At 44.9% G+C, this 16,657-nt stretch overlaps 1 pseudogene; it reads left to right on the top strand.

Annotated features, from left to right (window-relative positions):
• LOC101638686 overlaps positions 1-15,930 on the top strand; it is a 57,785-nt pseudogene extending 41,855 nt beyond the window's left edge.
• Positions 15,931-16,657: the final 727 nt, after the last annotated feature.

Raw genomic sequence — 16,657 nt, 5'->3', positions numbered from 1 at the left:
AAAAAAAAAAAAGAACTAGAAAAAAAAAAATCTGATTTGGGGTCCCGGCTCCTTATTCCGGGACATTTGAGTTGCTTTTCTTCTCTGGTATTCCATATGTCAAATATATGCCTAAGACAAATGTTGACACATGGCTGCTTTCAAATCTTGCTTGGTGAAGGTCACCTAGTGACATCCTTTGCTCAGGGATGTTGTAAGCACCAACTGAAGTCTTCTCTGGGAAAGTGCTGTGCACACTGTACACTGCTATACATGAGTGAAGGGTATACTCAATGGTGCCTGAGGTTGCTGACTGCCAGGCTGTGGTCCAGATCTGGCTAGCAGGTGAGTTCCATTTTTAACTACCCACTATTTAAACATTCTCTAATTTATTTCTTGTATTTCAAAAAATCAGAAAAGTTCTTTTTTAAAGTAATATTTAGACCTTCTCTAGGATTTAGGAGATATGATCTTCACATTGCATTCATTTGCTGGAGCTAACTCAGCAGAGGTGCCTCCTGTAGACATAAACTTTGAGGGTGCCGCAGTCCTCACCACTTGCCTTTGCATCATCCCCTCCCTTTTTGTTCATTGTTACTACTTACTCAGTGCTGGAAAGAGTTTGAGTTTACAACTCTTGCAGTAAATATTTCCCAGAGATTGAGGTCTGTTCTTGTCTTCTCTTAGGAAGTCTTGCAATAGATGCCAGGTCTGCATGAGCTCTACAGCACTATGACCTGTGTTTCCTGCTGCATCCCAAATGGCACAAGCTGGAATAGCCGATGAATATGTATGGAATAAATGAATGAGTGAATGAATGAAGGATAAGGACCCTAAGGACTCTGTATAAGGCAGATAGTTTGGGGGCAACACAGATAAAAAGCCTGATGAGCCAACTTGTACAGTCATCCCAGCAGGTGAAGACACCTGCATGAAGGTGTCAGTGGATGACAGGTAGCCTGGGAAAGCTCAAATGGAGGGTGGAATTAGTCAGAGGTCAACCACCTGTCATGGCCTCCATCACTCAGGAATGCACTTCCACTTGCCTTTTGGACGAGAGGGTGGCTAGATGACAGTCCAGACTCTCCAAATACTATTAACGCACAGATAACCCTACCTCCCATCTGTTCTTTTGTGGGCACTGGTGGTTCAGTGATAAAATTTTCAACTTCCAGTGTGAGAGGCTCAGGTTTGATTCTCCACCAGTGTACCTCATACACAGCTACCACTTATCTGTCAATAGAGGGGTGTGTCTTGCTATAATGCTACACAGGATTCAGTGGTGCCTCCAGACTAAGACTAGGTAGGTGTGTCAGTCTGGATAGACTAGAGAAACAAATCCATAGAAACTCATATGTGTATAAGAAAGAATTTTATATATAAGAGCAGTTGAATATTGAGGAAATGTCCCAGCCCAGTCCAGATCAAGCCCATAAATCCAACATTAGTCCATATGTGCAATAGCAATATATAAAGTCCTCTTCAGACTCATGAAACACATGCAATGATGCCAAATGCAGGGCAATCACAGGCCAATGGGTAGGAAGTCTTTGGGTCCAGTGACACTGTAAGCATCTCAGCACTGGTAGGGGTCTGTACGTGGCTTCTCCAGCTTCAGAGGTCAGGTTGCATCAGAAGTCCATGTGGCTTCTCCAGTCTAGGGCACTAGCATAGTTCCATGTGTCTTGTCAGCTGCAATGTCTCCCACAAAATGAGCAGAGAGAAACAATTGTCTCCAGTCTCCAAGGAGGAAAATACAGCAGTTGCCAGAATTCTCAGGAGAAGGACATGACCACACAGGGGTCTCATTGGATATCTCTGATTGACAGGCTAGACTCCACCCCTCCATGCTTAATCCTCAAATTGATACCAAATTGTGTAACTACCACAGTAGGAAAGCCTAGTGATCTATTTACCAAACACCAAAGGTAAATTGTCATCTACACAATCCTAAAATAATGGTGCTTTCTGAGAAGATGTGTGGATAGACACACAGGCCGAGGTGGTTTGAGAGCACAGTGGGAGGATAACCACATATATAACCCATTACCACTAAGTCCACTCTGACTCATATCATAGTCAGACCCTCTATACGGTTTCCAAGGCTTGGTAAGTCTACACTAGCACAGACAATCTACTTTTTTCTCCCACCAAGTAACTGATGAATTTGAACTGCTGACCTTGCTTTGAGCAGTCCAATACTTACCTGGCAGCACCACCAGGACTCCTTCCCACATATATATGCTACACAGGGAATATATGTACATGGTATTTTTTACATCTATCTCTGTGGATGTAGTAGGATATTCAGGGAGAAGTTAGGAAAATGTATTAGACACAACCAAGCACCTTGGATCTGGAAGCTCAGAATCATAGTTTTGGCGAACACCAAAGTGAACTGGCATAACACAGTCCACAAACTCTACATCCTACTTTGGTGAGTAGTAACTGGGGTCTTAATCGCTCATGAGCAGCCAGCTTGTCCAGAGGAAAGAAGAGCGATGAGAATCAGAGATATATTGAAACCGTTTGTTCAATGAATTAATGAACCATATAAACACCAGTGAATAAACCGTTTGGAGGGCATCTCTGACCTCCGACTACACAAGGGAGAAGAAGCAGAATCCAACTCCTCACCAGCCCAAGGCCTATGGCCCCGAGGCAGGGGTCTGCCATGCCTTACCCTCTATCCTTCCTTTACCCCATTCTGAAACCAAGCATTCCATCCACAATACTTTCCTGCTGGGCTCGATAATCTGTTGCAACGGCCATACAACTCAGACAATCCTCCTGATTAAGGTGGGGTACAAGAGAAGTTAACAGGTTGCCACAAGCCAGCATCAGAAAGCATTAAGGACACAGTCATTGGTCCCCAGCAGCACCTCTCCTTAGGGAGTGGCCAAGTCGCTCTCTAGTGCTCAGCCGTCACATGGCCCCTGGCCCCATGAGCCAGGAAGCCAGCCTGTTGCTCTTCCTCGCGGTCTCATAGCTTTGGCATGGCTCCTCCATTTTCCCCATGGTTTCCATGCCATAGCCTTTGGGGCCTATGGTCTCAACCCCTGCTTCCACATAAGGTCACATTTGTATGTATACCCTTTCAGGGGACAGGAATAAAACCATAACACAATCTTTGCCTTCGTTTTTTTCTACTGGTGAAATAGACAGATACTTACTCCTTGGGGCTGTTGGAAGATATGACTCTAGTCAGCAATCCACACCCTCTTGCAAGCATGCCCCTCTCTCTCTTTCTCTTTCTCTCTCTCTCTCTCCCTCTCCATGCACGCACCACTCACGCACGCATTACGCACGCACGCACGCACGCTCTACAAACTAGCCAGTTGCCAGTAGAATTGTCCCATGGAGTTTCAAGGCTATAATCTTGGAAGCCAACTGCCACATCTTTCTCCCAGTGAACTGCTTATGGGTTCAAACTGCTGACCAGTTAATAGCTAAGTACTTAACCACTACACCACCAAGACTTCTTTTCAGATCACATATCAAGAGTTAATTATTACTGAGCACTTATTATTGGACAACGAGTTCGCCTCAGGTTAGCCGGAGGACAAGAGCCCTTAGAAGAGGATGACTTTGTGTGAAGACTACCTCTCTCTCTGTGTTTTCTTTCTTGGAAAAATGTTTCACTGAAGGGAGAACTGACCAGTGGGGGTTATATCTGCTTTTCACCTGGGAGCCGTCTGCTTCCTAATGGCCTGTCAGAGGAGGCAAGAAAAAAAAATGGGGCATGCCCACTGCATCACCAAGGAAAATCATCTCTGGACTCATGAAGTCATTCATCTGATGATGTATGGCCTAGAGAAGAGTTGGGTTAATGATCTTCAGCTGGACCCAGGAGTAAAACACAGTAATTTTATAATATAGCGTGTGATGGATTAAGGCGTGTTAATACCAGTATACATTAAGGGAAATGATCTTGCTGGCATACTAAATGGCAAAATAAAAGCACTTTTAGAAACTTCCATGATTAATTGGTCTGCCCTTTTAGTTCTGTATCATGATAAAGTAAACCTCACTTCCCCTAGTCACCTCCCAGGCAATTTCTCTAATACTCCCACTCCGCCTAGGACCCCTGGGAGGCTAGTCTGGTGTGGGAGTCTCCCCACCCCCCTCGGGTTCTCCAATGTGTACACAAGCCATCGTCAACATCATCTTCATGGAGAGCGTTCTTAGTAGGTTGAACCATCGGTTGTCAGATTTGACACTTCAAACCCAACAACTGCTCCATGGAAGAAGTTTGTGGTGGTCTGTTTCCCTGAAGATTATAATGTTGGAGACGCCCAGAGGCGATGCTCCTCTGTCCTACAGAGTTGCCATGAGTCAGAACCAACTCAGCAGGGACAGTCAATGTGGGAGGTTCCATTTTGTGATGTGTTCTGTTCTAAGGACTAGACGTGAATTCAGTGTGTCCACCACACAGTCAGTACCAGGTTGAGCTCTTGCTAAAACAATTCTCTTGTTTTGTCCTGAGAACCCTACGAGATGGATTTATTATTAGGTCCATTCTCCAGCTAAGAAAACTGAAATAGAAAGAGGTTCTATCACTTTCCCAAAATGTAGAAGAGCTTACAGCCACGCCAGGCAAAATGGTGTCAGAGTTCACATTTTACAATCTCATCTGCCTCTCGTCCACAAAGGGTTTTGCACATAGTATTAGACTGAACCATATAATATTTAGGGCTTAATCTAGCAGAGACCCTCTGAGGAACCACATGGAGGACACTTTACAGGGAGACTGAGCCATTTATCCTGACTGATATCCCTATCACCTCTGAGTGGTCCTACACACACACACACACACACACACACACACACACACACACACACACACACTGCCTGGTTTCGTAGCATTTACTCAAGCATACTTCTCTTAGGGCCTGAGAAAACAGGACAAAAGACAGACAGATGCTTGGAGTGATACAGTGCAGTGAATTACTAGATCTGACCCTTCTAAATCATAGTTTTTGTAACTCCCACCAATTGTCTGAGTAAGTCTATGCAAATGATTGTGCAAGGGGATTGAATCATTAAGATTGCAAGTAAAATGCATGGAACTCCTATGGGGATGAATGGAACCCTAATGAGGGGACTGGTGAGTTTGACCATCCTGCTAGGCTTATCTGGGTGCTAGTTCCAGAGCTGAGAGGGGATTTCATAAATACTAAGATTTCCCTCCTTCCCCTTGACCTGGGATCCCTACACTAGGAGACTCACAGACCCAGGAGACAGAGAGAACGACAGCAAGCAAGATAAACAATGGCAGAGAAATGGTGGCAGCAGAGGTAGACTGACAAAGAGACCCCAAAAATGGTCCAGGTCCATACAGCAAGATGCTGAGAGTGGGGGTGCTCACCCATAGAAGGAGAGCTGAATGTCTTTTGGCAGGGGGTTTTCAGGTAGAGTAGGGTACCTCTGGGTACTTGTCGGGGAAGGTAGGCCTGCCAATCCATGAATAGAGAGAATGCTGAGAAGCTCTGAGCAGAGGCAGAGTGGAGTGCCTTAGGAAGCGTATAGGCAGAGCTGAAGAACTTCGCCTCTGTCAAGCCAAACACACTGCCCACCTCAAGCACACTGCTAAGGACCTTGTGCTGGTCAGTTGATTTCGAAAATAATATTTCTTATTGACATTTGCTTACAACTTGTTGCTTACAACCCACCATAGGACATTAGGCATGCCATCTCAGCAACTCTTAAGAATTCGTGCCAGTTTTCCCACTTGAAAAAAAATATCAGATGACGATATCAAGGCCCCAGCAGATGTAGTAAGTTGCCCCAAATCCCGTAGTAAAGAAGACACTAAGTTTGAGTTTGAGTGAAGCTCTTAGCAGGCGGAGAGGCTCCTCTCCTGTAGTCAAGGCCCAGAAATCACAGGGGCTGGACAAATCCTGGAGCTAAGGCATTTCCCTCAGAAGCCAGAATGCTATCAAAAGAGCCCCCTCAACTGCCAGCTGGCCACATCCCACACACCCGAGCCTGGATTCCGACAAGCCTGCAGGGAGTTAATGTCACAGTCACAAGTCCACAGAGGAGAGGGGGACGACCTCAGGATTTTGCTTGTAGGCCCAGGGAAGCCAGGGTGACGGCAGAGGGGCAGTGACACACTGAGGCAAGCCAAGGCTGTGGACAGACCAGTGGGTCACAAATCAAGACATCAATGCTCTCTGGCCCTGTAAATTAGCCAGGTCTGTCAAGAGAATATGAAGCTTGGCATCTGCCCTTGTCCTAGGACTAAACTTGGCTGAGAGAGATGGGGTCACTGCCCCATCTTTGCCCTTGTAGCTCTTTCAAGGGAAAAAGTGGGGTAGCCAGAACTTCTAGAAAAGGTACCTGCTAGGCCTTGACATCAACAAATGGGTCAAAAGCATGCTTTTTTACATTACAATTGGCACAGATATAGATAGGGTTGCTTCCTCGTATCAGCAGGGGAAAGGTCAGTTATAGATTAATGGTCAGAGTACAAATAGTTCTGGGCAGATCGAGTTCAAGTTGGAAAGTGCATGACAGCTAATCACAACAAAAGTCAATAGGCAGTAAGTTGACCAACATCTAAGTTGGATGGTTTTTTGAAGAAAAGACATGAATGTGGCCAATTGGACTTTGTAACACACCAAAATGACTCGGTTAGTCCAAATTAGGGAAATTGTCCCGAGGAGCATGTGAGAGCAATGGTACTGGGCTGGGGACAGCAGATGCCTTGGTTCCTGAGAGTGGGTCAGGAAGTTGTTGGGAAAGGAGCCAAGAGCCAAACAACAAAACAACATATCCAACCTCATCTTTTTGTTTGTTTCTTTTGGAAAGGCCTATAAATAGTTCGAAGTCTGTTTGTTGGCCTTTACGAGTGTTTTCCAGTGGAGTCTGATGGGCTGCCACACTCTGTCTCCTAAGTCTATTTTTCATATTCCCCAGGTTTCATCCTTTTGCTCCCCTTGCTGCTCTGTTGCATGCCCTTAGTGTTTCACCCCAGTGTGACGGGGTCAGATCAGGCACAATTCCCGCACTGTGTCTCCAGTATTGTCTCCCACAGCGCTATGGTTTAGTGAGGGACGTCATGTCTCGTGGCAGGGCTAGGCCTATGATCCTCTCTGAGCGTGGTCTGCTCTGAGAAGGAATATCGTCCTCAAGGCTTGGTGGGCCAGGATACCCTCTCCAGCCCTTTTCCTTTCTCCCGTGTGCTCTAATCAGACGCGCCCCTCTCCCGAAGCTGCAGCCCCAGTGCCGTCCTCAGAAGTGCATTCTTCTGAGAGGGGAGGTGTCCACATGGTAGGAATTGGGGCCGAACTCGAAGACCTCTCTATTGCCAACCTCACCTTAAACTCTCCATGTAACTGGGTCAAGCTTTATCTATTGTGGTTGACTGGGTTCCAACCCATGGCAAGCTCATGTACCAAACCAAAACTGCTCTATCAGGTTTTCAGTGGCTGATGTTTCAGAACTAGATAATCAGACCCATCTTTCAAAGTACCTCTTGGTGGAATCAAACCTCCACCTGTTGATTAGCACTGAGCATGTTGATGGCACCAGCCAAAGACTCCTTCCTCCATCTACATCAAGGATTATTTGTAGAGCTAGGCAGGAGGAATGTATTCTCAGATGTCATAGCCGACAGAGAAGTCTTTCACCTCACATTCCTAAACAAGTCTTTTCTTGAACAAAACCATACAAGCCTTTTGGGGTGTTTCACGCGGTAATTCAGAGTCATCAGAAGCCACTTAGGATCACCCACGGGAGCACATCCGGGACTCAGGAGTCAGGGATCACATACTCAGTGGGCCATTTCTTGTCCTCTGACCTTGAGCTCACAATGAACCCTTTCCAGGTCCTCAGACACAATAGGAAAAGGTCAACCAGAGAGCAGCAATTGACTGATGACTGACTCATGGTGTGAAGTCCATTCAGACTGCTAGCAACCCTGTAGAGCCGTACAGGTGGACGACTCCATAGAGTCTCACAACTACATTCTTACAGTAGAAGACAAGATGACTAAGCGAGAAAACTGCAAGTCTATCTCCACCGCAGGGCCTTCGTACATGCTGTTGTCCAAAATGCCCATCAACAGAGACCTTACGCAACAGCCAGCTTACGTTCTGACCTTAGCTGTCATCTGCGCGAGGGCGTCTGGATTGTTATCCCCAACTAGAGCTGAAGCACAGCCTCTCTCTCTCTCTCTCTAAGAATGCTGTGAATTTCTTGCACAACATCTTTGTATATATAGCCATTTGATTGTTTACTCGACTCTCTGTAGTCTGTCTCTCCCCCACCCCACCCCTAACCCCATGCCGTCTCTGTGTTCTTCAAGGGGGGGATGTTCTGTAGGTTTTCCTCACAACAGTAAAAACAGCTCAATGTGTCAAAGAGGATGGGCAGTGAGAAAATGAGAGAACACATGTGGAGATGTTGTGGAATCACATCGGGGAGCATTAGGTGTTGAGCAGCATTATAAAATGCTAGTACAAGCCCCCATGAGAGAGGTTCCCTGCCATCTTTCAAACATTATCTCCAGTCATCGTAACAGCCCTACCTTGTAGATGATTCATCCTATTTTAAAGATGGAAAAAAAAACCCAGAGGTTCTGGTGAGGCTGATCTAGTGAGGCCTGCGATAAGGCGGGATTCAATCTTAGGTTAAGTCTGCAAAGTTTATTCTCTCCCTTTTTTGTGTGTGCAAAGTTTATTCTCATCTCACTCTATTCTATACACTCTATACACGCCGGGCAGTGTAATAGAAGATATAATAATAATTTATAAGTTATCAAGGGTGCATGGGGGAGGGGGGCAGAGGAAGGGAGGGGGGGGAAGGAAAATGAGCTGATTCCAGGAATCCAAGAGGCAAGCGAATTTTGGGAATGATGAGGGCAACAAATGTATACATGTGCTTTACACAATTGATCTATGTATTGTGATGAATTTTATGAGCCCCAATAAATTGATTAAAAAAAAAAGAAACAAATCCATAGAGACTCATGTATGAGAGAGTTTAATATAAAGGGTAAGTGCACATCAAGGAAACATCCCAACCCAGTGCTGCCCAAACCCACAAGTCCAACATTAACCCATATGTCCGACACCAATCCACAAAGTCCTCCTCCATCTCACAAAACACACACGATGATGCCTACTGCAGGAGGAAAGCCGAGTCAGTGAATGTGTAAGCATCTCAGTGCTGGCAGGGGTCTCCACATGGCTGCTCCAGCACCAGGGCTGCATTGGTATAAGTCCACGTGGCTTCTCCTTGGGAATGTCCTGCAGGAAGTGAGCCTTGCCAGCTGAAGCAGGAACTGGCTAAGGCAGCTGCACCCTGGTCCGACCATCACAAAGCAAAAGACCCAAGAACTAGAAAAGCGAGGCTCACTGAGCCATTTATCTCTCTGCCCTTCAATTAACCCCAGTTTATAGGCCAGGTTGGCACAATAAACTTTAACTGACTCATCTCTCCACTAAGTGTTGTTGCTAGTTACTGAACATGGTGACCCCATGTACAACAAAACAAAATGTTTCCCAGTTTGATGCCATCTCCGTGATTATTAGTATGTTCAAGCCCAGTGTTGTAGCCATTATGAATTCTGAGTGCTTTCAACCTGGTGCCCTGGTGGTATAGTGGACTTAACATCGGACTGCTAACTAGAAGGTCAGTGTTTTGAACTCACTAGCTACAACATGGGAAAAAGATCCGATAGTATACCTCCATAGAGATTAACAGCCTTAGAAACCCTATAGAAAATTTCTACTCTGTCTCATAGGTTCTGTTTGAGTCAGAATCCATTTGATAGCAATGAATTTATTTTTTGTTTTTAGTATATTGAAAACTAAGGAGACTTATTTTTCAGCATTGTATCAGACAAATCCTTTTGGAATTCATACGGTTTTCATCTTTCAGAGCTAGATTGCTGGCCTTTCTTCTTTATCCCTCTTAGTCTGGAAGTTCCATCGAAATCTGAACACCGTAGTTGACCCTACTTCTATTTTAAATATTCGTGCTAAGGCTTTCAGCATTATAGCAACATGCAAACTACCACAGTATTGCACATGGATAGACGTTTGTTGGCTAAATTAATTACCCCCCCCATAGTTAGTTGTTGCGTCAATTTATTTTCTTTATGAAATTTGGCGTGATAGTTTTCCATTGCCACTTGCTTTTCTTGCTGTTAGAAAAGAAGCAACTTTAATACACACTTGTCTATAACTAACCACTTGCAATTACTTCCTGCAGACAACCCGCTTTTGTTAAAATTGGGTGTAAATTAGGAGACAAGAAGTTCTAAGGAAGGACTGCAGTGAATTAGCTGCAATCTACTTTGATTCCTCTAGAAGTCTTCTTCTCTTTAAAAACGTCCTCTAGTCGAAAAAAAAATGTCCTCTTGTTTAGGTAGTGAACCCAGAAAGTTATAATTTTGAAGGCAGGCAGTATCTAGAGAAGCAAATCCTTTCTTGCTTATTTCATAGGGATTTATTGTTATCTCGAAGCCCTGGCAGTATAGTAGTTACCTGTTGGGCTGTGGTCTGCATGGTCGGCAGTTGGAGACCACCAGCAGCTCCACAGGAGAAAGACTGGGCTTTCGACTCCCGTGAACAGTGACAGCCTCAGAAACCCACAGGGGTCGGGGCGGGGGTCACTGTGAGTCAGCATTGACTCGGTGGCAGGGAGTTTGGTTTTGGTTTTGTTACAATTTCTAAATATTGTCCATATAATTTTTGACTCATAGCAACCCCACGTGACAAAGTCGAATGGCTCTATGTGGTGTTTTGGGGTATAATTTTTATAGAAGCAAATTGCTTATACCTTCCTCACTTGAGTATGTTGGTGGGCTCAAACCTCCAATCTTTACATTAGTGGCTGAGAGCGTAACCTGAAGCATCACCATGGATCCTGATGGGGTTCTTAAGAAAGCCAAAAAATAGAATAAATGTGGAAGGACACTAAACAAAATTCAACTATTTAAAGATACAAATATTTAAAGATAAACTACTGCTGTGACTGTTTACCATTTATTAAAAACTTATTATTTTTCTAAGAGCTGTCTTACAACTTGACCATATTTTATTTCTACCTCTTCACACAGCCCTCTAAGGCAGTGAGAATCAAGACGTCTACTTTACAGACTAACTGCTGATTCGTCAAGGCAGCTGTTCGGGCCTCCTAGACCCAGAGCTGGAGAACTTCCTTCCTACCATGTTTTCTCCTTGTCAGCAGCACACGTCGCAATTGTCAACAGCGGGGAATTACCAAGAATCCCAGGAGGAAGCCCCTCTAGCACTTACCCCTGGACAACAAGCAGATGAGAGCTGCTCAGGATAGAAGGAGTAGCTTGGGAGACCTGAGATCAGGGTCAAGGGCATAATTGTGAGGCCATTTATCCTGGAGGTGCCATGCAAACTGAAGCTCCCCGCACCTCATAAATGGAAGGCTGAGCCTGAGTAAGGATCGCCTCTCTGTCCCTTTCTTCCAGGACCGTAAGTCAAGAGCACACTAAGTGGCAGCCCGGGCTCCCCAGGCTTGAACAGACATGACACTGGCTGGGCGTTTGTGGAAATGCTGATTCCAGGGCCCTGCTCCAACCGACTGAATTAGAATCTCTGGGGGATGGGACCTAGACACTTTACAATTTCTCCCAAGAGAATGGGATGATCGTCTAGTTTAAGGGACTATTGATACTGAAGAGAAGATACCTAGGCTTGGGGGTTTGAATATGCAGGCCTCAGGCTGGCTCCAGGAGTGTGGGTCAGTTCAGCTCCCAAGCCTATACCTCGGTAGCCTTTCTTCAAGCATCAAATGGTCATAATTGAGCAGATTAGGATTCAAGTCCCTGAGGTCCCAAATGGCTTTCCAGTAGGCTGCAGTAATCTTTCCAAATGCCCTGTCCCCAAGCCAACCTGAACTCTCTTGGCTCTCAGGCCCAGAAGCAGCGCAGGGATGCCCTCAGACATCAGTGGCTCAGGCCACTCCCCACACCAGCAACAAGGCCTTCAAATACCACATCTTTGTTTTCCTCTCTGAAGCCTCTCCCAGGTGTCTCAGAGACTTTGCCTACAGTAATAATTATAGGTGGGTTTGCCTGTAACCACAGTGTGACTGAAAACCTTCAAGGTGGTGTCTCGGGCATGCAAAAAGGACCAAGTCCGGAGACATTTCATGATGGTGAATTCTCACATTATTCATCAAAGAGATAACAACTTTCTAGGGAATATACTCTAATGTAATTCTAAGCATGCATAGTCACACATTAGGCAATAGATCATAGAAGGCTTACCTTACTGGTGGAGAGCTCAGAGCAATATGGTGTCTTCTCTGTGTCAAAGAAGCTCTGAAGGTCATCTGCCACCGGTAGGGTTTGTATACATTAAAGTCAACAGCTCTGCTTACTTCACCAGTATGTCAATGGCCCCGTCTGGCAGTTCTGCTAAGTTTCACCAGTGGGCATCTGGAGTGTGTTTGCTTGCACAAACAACATGACTAAGCATTTGTCCTTTAGTTACTTTCAATGCGGCGTTTCTTTTGCTCATGTCAGGCGGGAACTTCATAGCCCAAACATTTTGCACATGCCAACACAGTGAGTGCTTAATAAATAAGTTATTCATCTCTAAAACACAATAATGGGACGGTCAAATACCTCATGTCATGGACATTGTGTTCATAAAAGTTAGTCAATCTCATTGAAAAAATATTTCATGAGTCCATTTTTATAAAGGGAAAGAAATGGTTTTCCAAGTAAAGGAAAACCTTTGAAGGTTAGAAGAGCTGGGGGAGGAGGGCAGGGAAAGTAGTGGGGGTGGGGGAGAGCAAGCCACAGACATGGGGGTATTAACTGGGCTTCTGGCACTTCTCCAATGTCATACACTATGCAACTATGTTTTGGGGATTTTTTTCCACATAATTTTACTGGGGGCTCTTCCAGCTCTGATAACATTCCATACATCAGTTATATCAAGCATAATTGTACATATGCTGCCATCATCATTTCCAAAACATTTTCTACTTGAGCCCTTGATAGAAACTTTTTTCCTCCCCCTCCCCCACTCTCCCACCCTCCCATATCCTTGATCAATGATATATTGTTATTGTTATTTCATATCTTACACTGTCCTTTGTCTCCCCTTCACCCACATTTTGTTATTTGTCCCTTTTGCGGCGTCAGGCAGAGGCTATGTACCCAATCTTGTGATGGGTTCCCCTTTTCTCACCCTCCCTCCTCCTGGCCATCCCTCTACCCTCATGATATCCTTACGCCCATTGCTGTTACTGAGGACTTTATCTTTCCTGAATTCCCTGTACCAATTCTCTTACCTGTACCAATGTGTGTTCTCTGGTCTAGCTAGATTTGTAAGTTAGAACAGGGTCATGGTAGTGGTGGGAAGGAAATATTCAGAAACTAGAGGAATGGTGTGCAAATCATCAATGCTATACTACACCTTGGTTGAATCACCCCTTTTTTATAACCGTTCTGTGGGGGAATATCAAGTAACTACAGATGGGCTTTGGGTCCCCCCCCCCCTCTTTTGCATTGACATAGTTGTTTGTTTTGGATCTTTTGATACCTGTTGCCTGATCCTATTGATACCTCATGGTCACACAGGCTGGTGTGCTTCTTCCATGTGGGCTTATTTGCTTCCCTGTTAGATGGCTGCTTGTTTGAGCCTTTAAGATCCCAGACGCTATATCTTTATATATGTATACTCCACCAATAAAAGGGAATTTTTAAGTAATAAATTTTAATAAGGAGAAGGTAGGGTCAAAGCCTTGAAAACCCTCTAATATCCTTTTCCATCAGCTCTAAACACTGGTCTGAGTGGTTATAAAAATAAAAAGTAAAATTGAACCTGACTTCGATGCTTTTGTTCCACAAGAGCTAGCTCCAAATAGTTGAAAATAAAATAAATAAGCTGTCATTCAGACACTCAGTGGGAACACTAGACATGGTCCCAGGTCATCAGGATAGTGTTTGGGCTGAAGGCCCTTTCAAGCCCCTACCACCCTGGCTTTGGACAATAGGATTGTTGGGTGAGTGAATGAATAAACAGGTCAATTCAGAACAGCTGGTCATTCATTGACAGTTTGTGGTATTGCAGTGGCTTGCACGTTGCTGTGATGCTGAAAGCGATATTTCAAAAACCAGCAGGTTTACTCACATGGAAAGGTTTCAGCAGAGCTTCCAGATGAAAACAGAGAAAGAAAGGCCTAGAGATCTACTTTTTAAAATTACCAATAAGAACCATATGGATCAGATCATTTCTGCAACCAGTCAGCCTCTCCCTCCCTTCCTACCTCCCACCGCTGCCTGAACCCTGGGGAGCCCGTTAGCATAGACTGACCAAAGTCAGTGAATTCTCTGCTTGGAGCCAGTAAGGTCTACCCCTTCCCAGTTCTCTGTCCTTTGAGAACACTAAGAATAATTTTCCTGCATCAATTTTGACTAGAGCCACTCACCTGGAATCCCTGGAACAGGGATCAAACCCAGAAATCCCTTAGCCCCAATAATCAGGAAGTCCATATTTACAAAATAGGAGGCAGTAGGTAAAAAGCTCATGAATTCAAGGAGCACAATGGACACATCACAGGTATTGACTGGGTGTCCAACTGTCATAGTTACACAATTTAATGTCAACTTAAATAAGCGTAGGGTGAAGTCTAGCCTGTCAATTTGGTCACAGTCTTATGATGCTTCCTTGTGGGCATGGTCTTTGCATGAAGATCCTGGGAATTCTCTCTCTCTCTCTCTCTCTCTCTCTTCGTCTTCCTGTTGGCAAGCCAGGAGGAGATTTACTGAGACCCATGAGGAGCCCCTCTGCTTTACCTTCTTGTTGAAGAGCCCCACTCAGAGAGCTGGAGGAGCCATGTAGAGACCCCGCCAGCACTGAGATGCTTCCATCGCCATTGGATCCACAGGACTTCGGAGCCACCAGCCTGTGATCTTCCTGCATTCTGCATCATTGCATGTGACTGTGAGTCTGAAGAAGGATTTATGGCATACTATTGGGCTTATGGGCTAATATCAGACTTATGGACTTGATCTGGACTGGACTGGGATGTTTTCTTAAAATACTATTACTCTTTAATATAAAGATCTCTCATACTTATATGAGTATCTCTGGATTTGTTCTGCTAGTCAACCCAGGCTAACACAACACCCCCAAGTAACCACATTGTCACCTGTGAGGTAAACAGCAATGCCCATGTTTGGACTCAGAAGCATGGTGTCTAGAAGCCTACCCTGGTGATCCTGAGAATTTACCGGGCAGATCCTCCTGTGAAGTGTGTCCTCCCCTAGGGAATAAGTTTGCTGTGGAAACCGAGCATGGATCACTTTGGTCTGTCACTTTGAGTCTGAAAATGACTGCTGAGTTAGTAAGCACATTATGAAGCCGATCCTCAACCTGGATTGGCATCTCAAAACGCTTTCTTGGGAGCACTCTCCTGCCACTTCGAGTTCAGGGTGTTCTCTGCCTACATTAAAGAAGTGATGTAAAGAAGTGGATGCCATTGGCAGCACGATGCCTTTGAGGCAACTGATATCATAGTTAACAGCCAGGAGAGCAGTGTGTCATTTGCCAATGCCTCCAAGAGTGCAGGTTTCGATTCTGAAGACCAAGTTCCTGCCACTCCTAAGTGATCGTACTGTTAGTTTCCCAGAACAGCCGCGTGGCTGCTGGCCACGACGGCTGCTACCAAGCTCTTTAATGTCGACGGCCACAGCTGCTTGAACTTCATCTTCAAACTCCACTTTCCAAATGAGAGCATCCAGAGCAATTGGTCAGTCGGGGAGCATTTCTGCAACAAGAATCAGAAGGCTCCCATCGAGGATTGCAACATGGTCCTGGAGACACTGTTTATGAGGTAGACAAGCAAGAAGGTCGTGAGTTCTGCAGTGCCATCATTGACAGAACCATGATCATTTGGGGTATCAAGACCTTCGATTCTTCTTTCCAGGGTCTCTGGATCACGTGATGCTGAGCCAACCCTCAGGGTTCATCTGGCAGGACTAGCATGGACCTTCAGCCCCCACATCTGCAAGAAACATTGAGAACATGAAAATAACATGTGCAGGGCTTTGTTTGTTTGTTTGAAAAGCATTGGTCAAAGTGCTGTTTGTTCATTTTTTTTAAGCAGGTTATAGTTTGGAGTTTTGGGGGTTTTTTTGAGTTTTTGTTTGTTTGTTTTGTTTTGCTATTTCATTCCACTCCTGACCAAAGCAGCTTCTCTTTAAGTCACGTTTATGGGAAAGTTATCACATTAATTTAAAGGAGGAGGATACTAAGAAATGAAATTTAAAAACCTGAATATTAGAAGAAGAAGATAAAAAATAGCCATAGGGATCACTAAGTACATTGCGCCATGAAGTGCTGGACGAAAGTCCACATCCTCAGTAGCCAGCACCATTTACGCACGCATGTCAGTGATCATGAGAATGACACAGGACCTGGCAGGTCTCATTCTGTCATACATGGGGCGCTTATAGCTTAGAGTTAGCTTCATAGCCACTAACAAATGTGTCACATCTCTAAAACTGATTGTGGTCATGATTGCACAAATAGTTTTAATACGTTTAAACTACCGAACATGAATTACATGTCAACAACCGCTGAAGACAAAGCGGGTGAATAAGCAAATGTGGTGAAGAAAGCTGATGGTGCCCGGCTATCAAAAGATATAGCGTCTGGGGTCTTAAAAGCTT

This window comes from Echinops telfairi, unplaced genomic scaffold (genome assembly GCF_000313985.2).
Source record: "Echinops telfairi isolate 266 unplaced genomic scaffold, ASM31398v2 ScPeMD7_2291;HRSCAF=2852, whole genome shotgun sequence".
NCBI classification, from domain to species: domain Eukaryota; kingdom Metazoa; phylum Chordata; class Mammalia; order Afrosoricida; family Tenrecidae; genus Echinops; species Echinops telfairi.
This window is presented reverse-complemented; position numbering and strand designations above follow the sequence as displayed.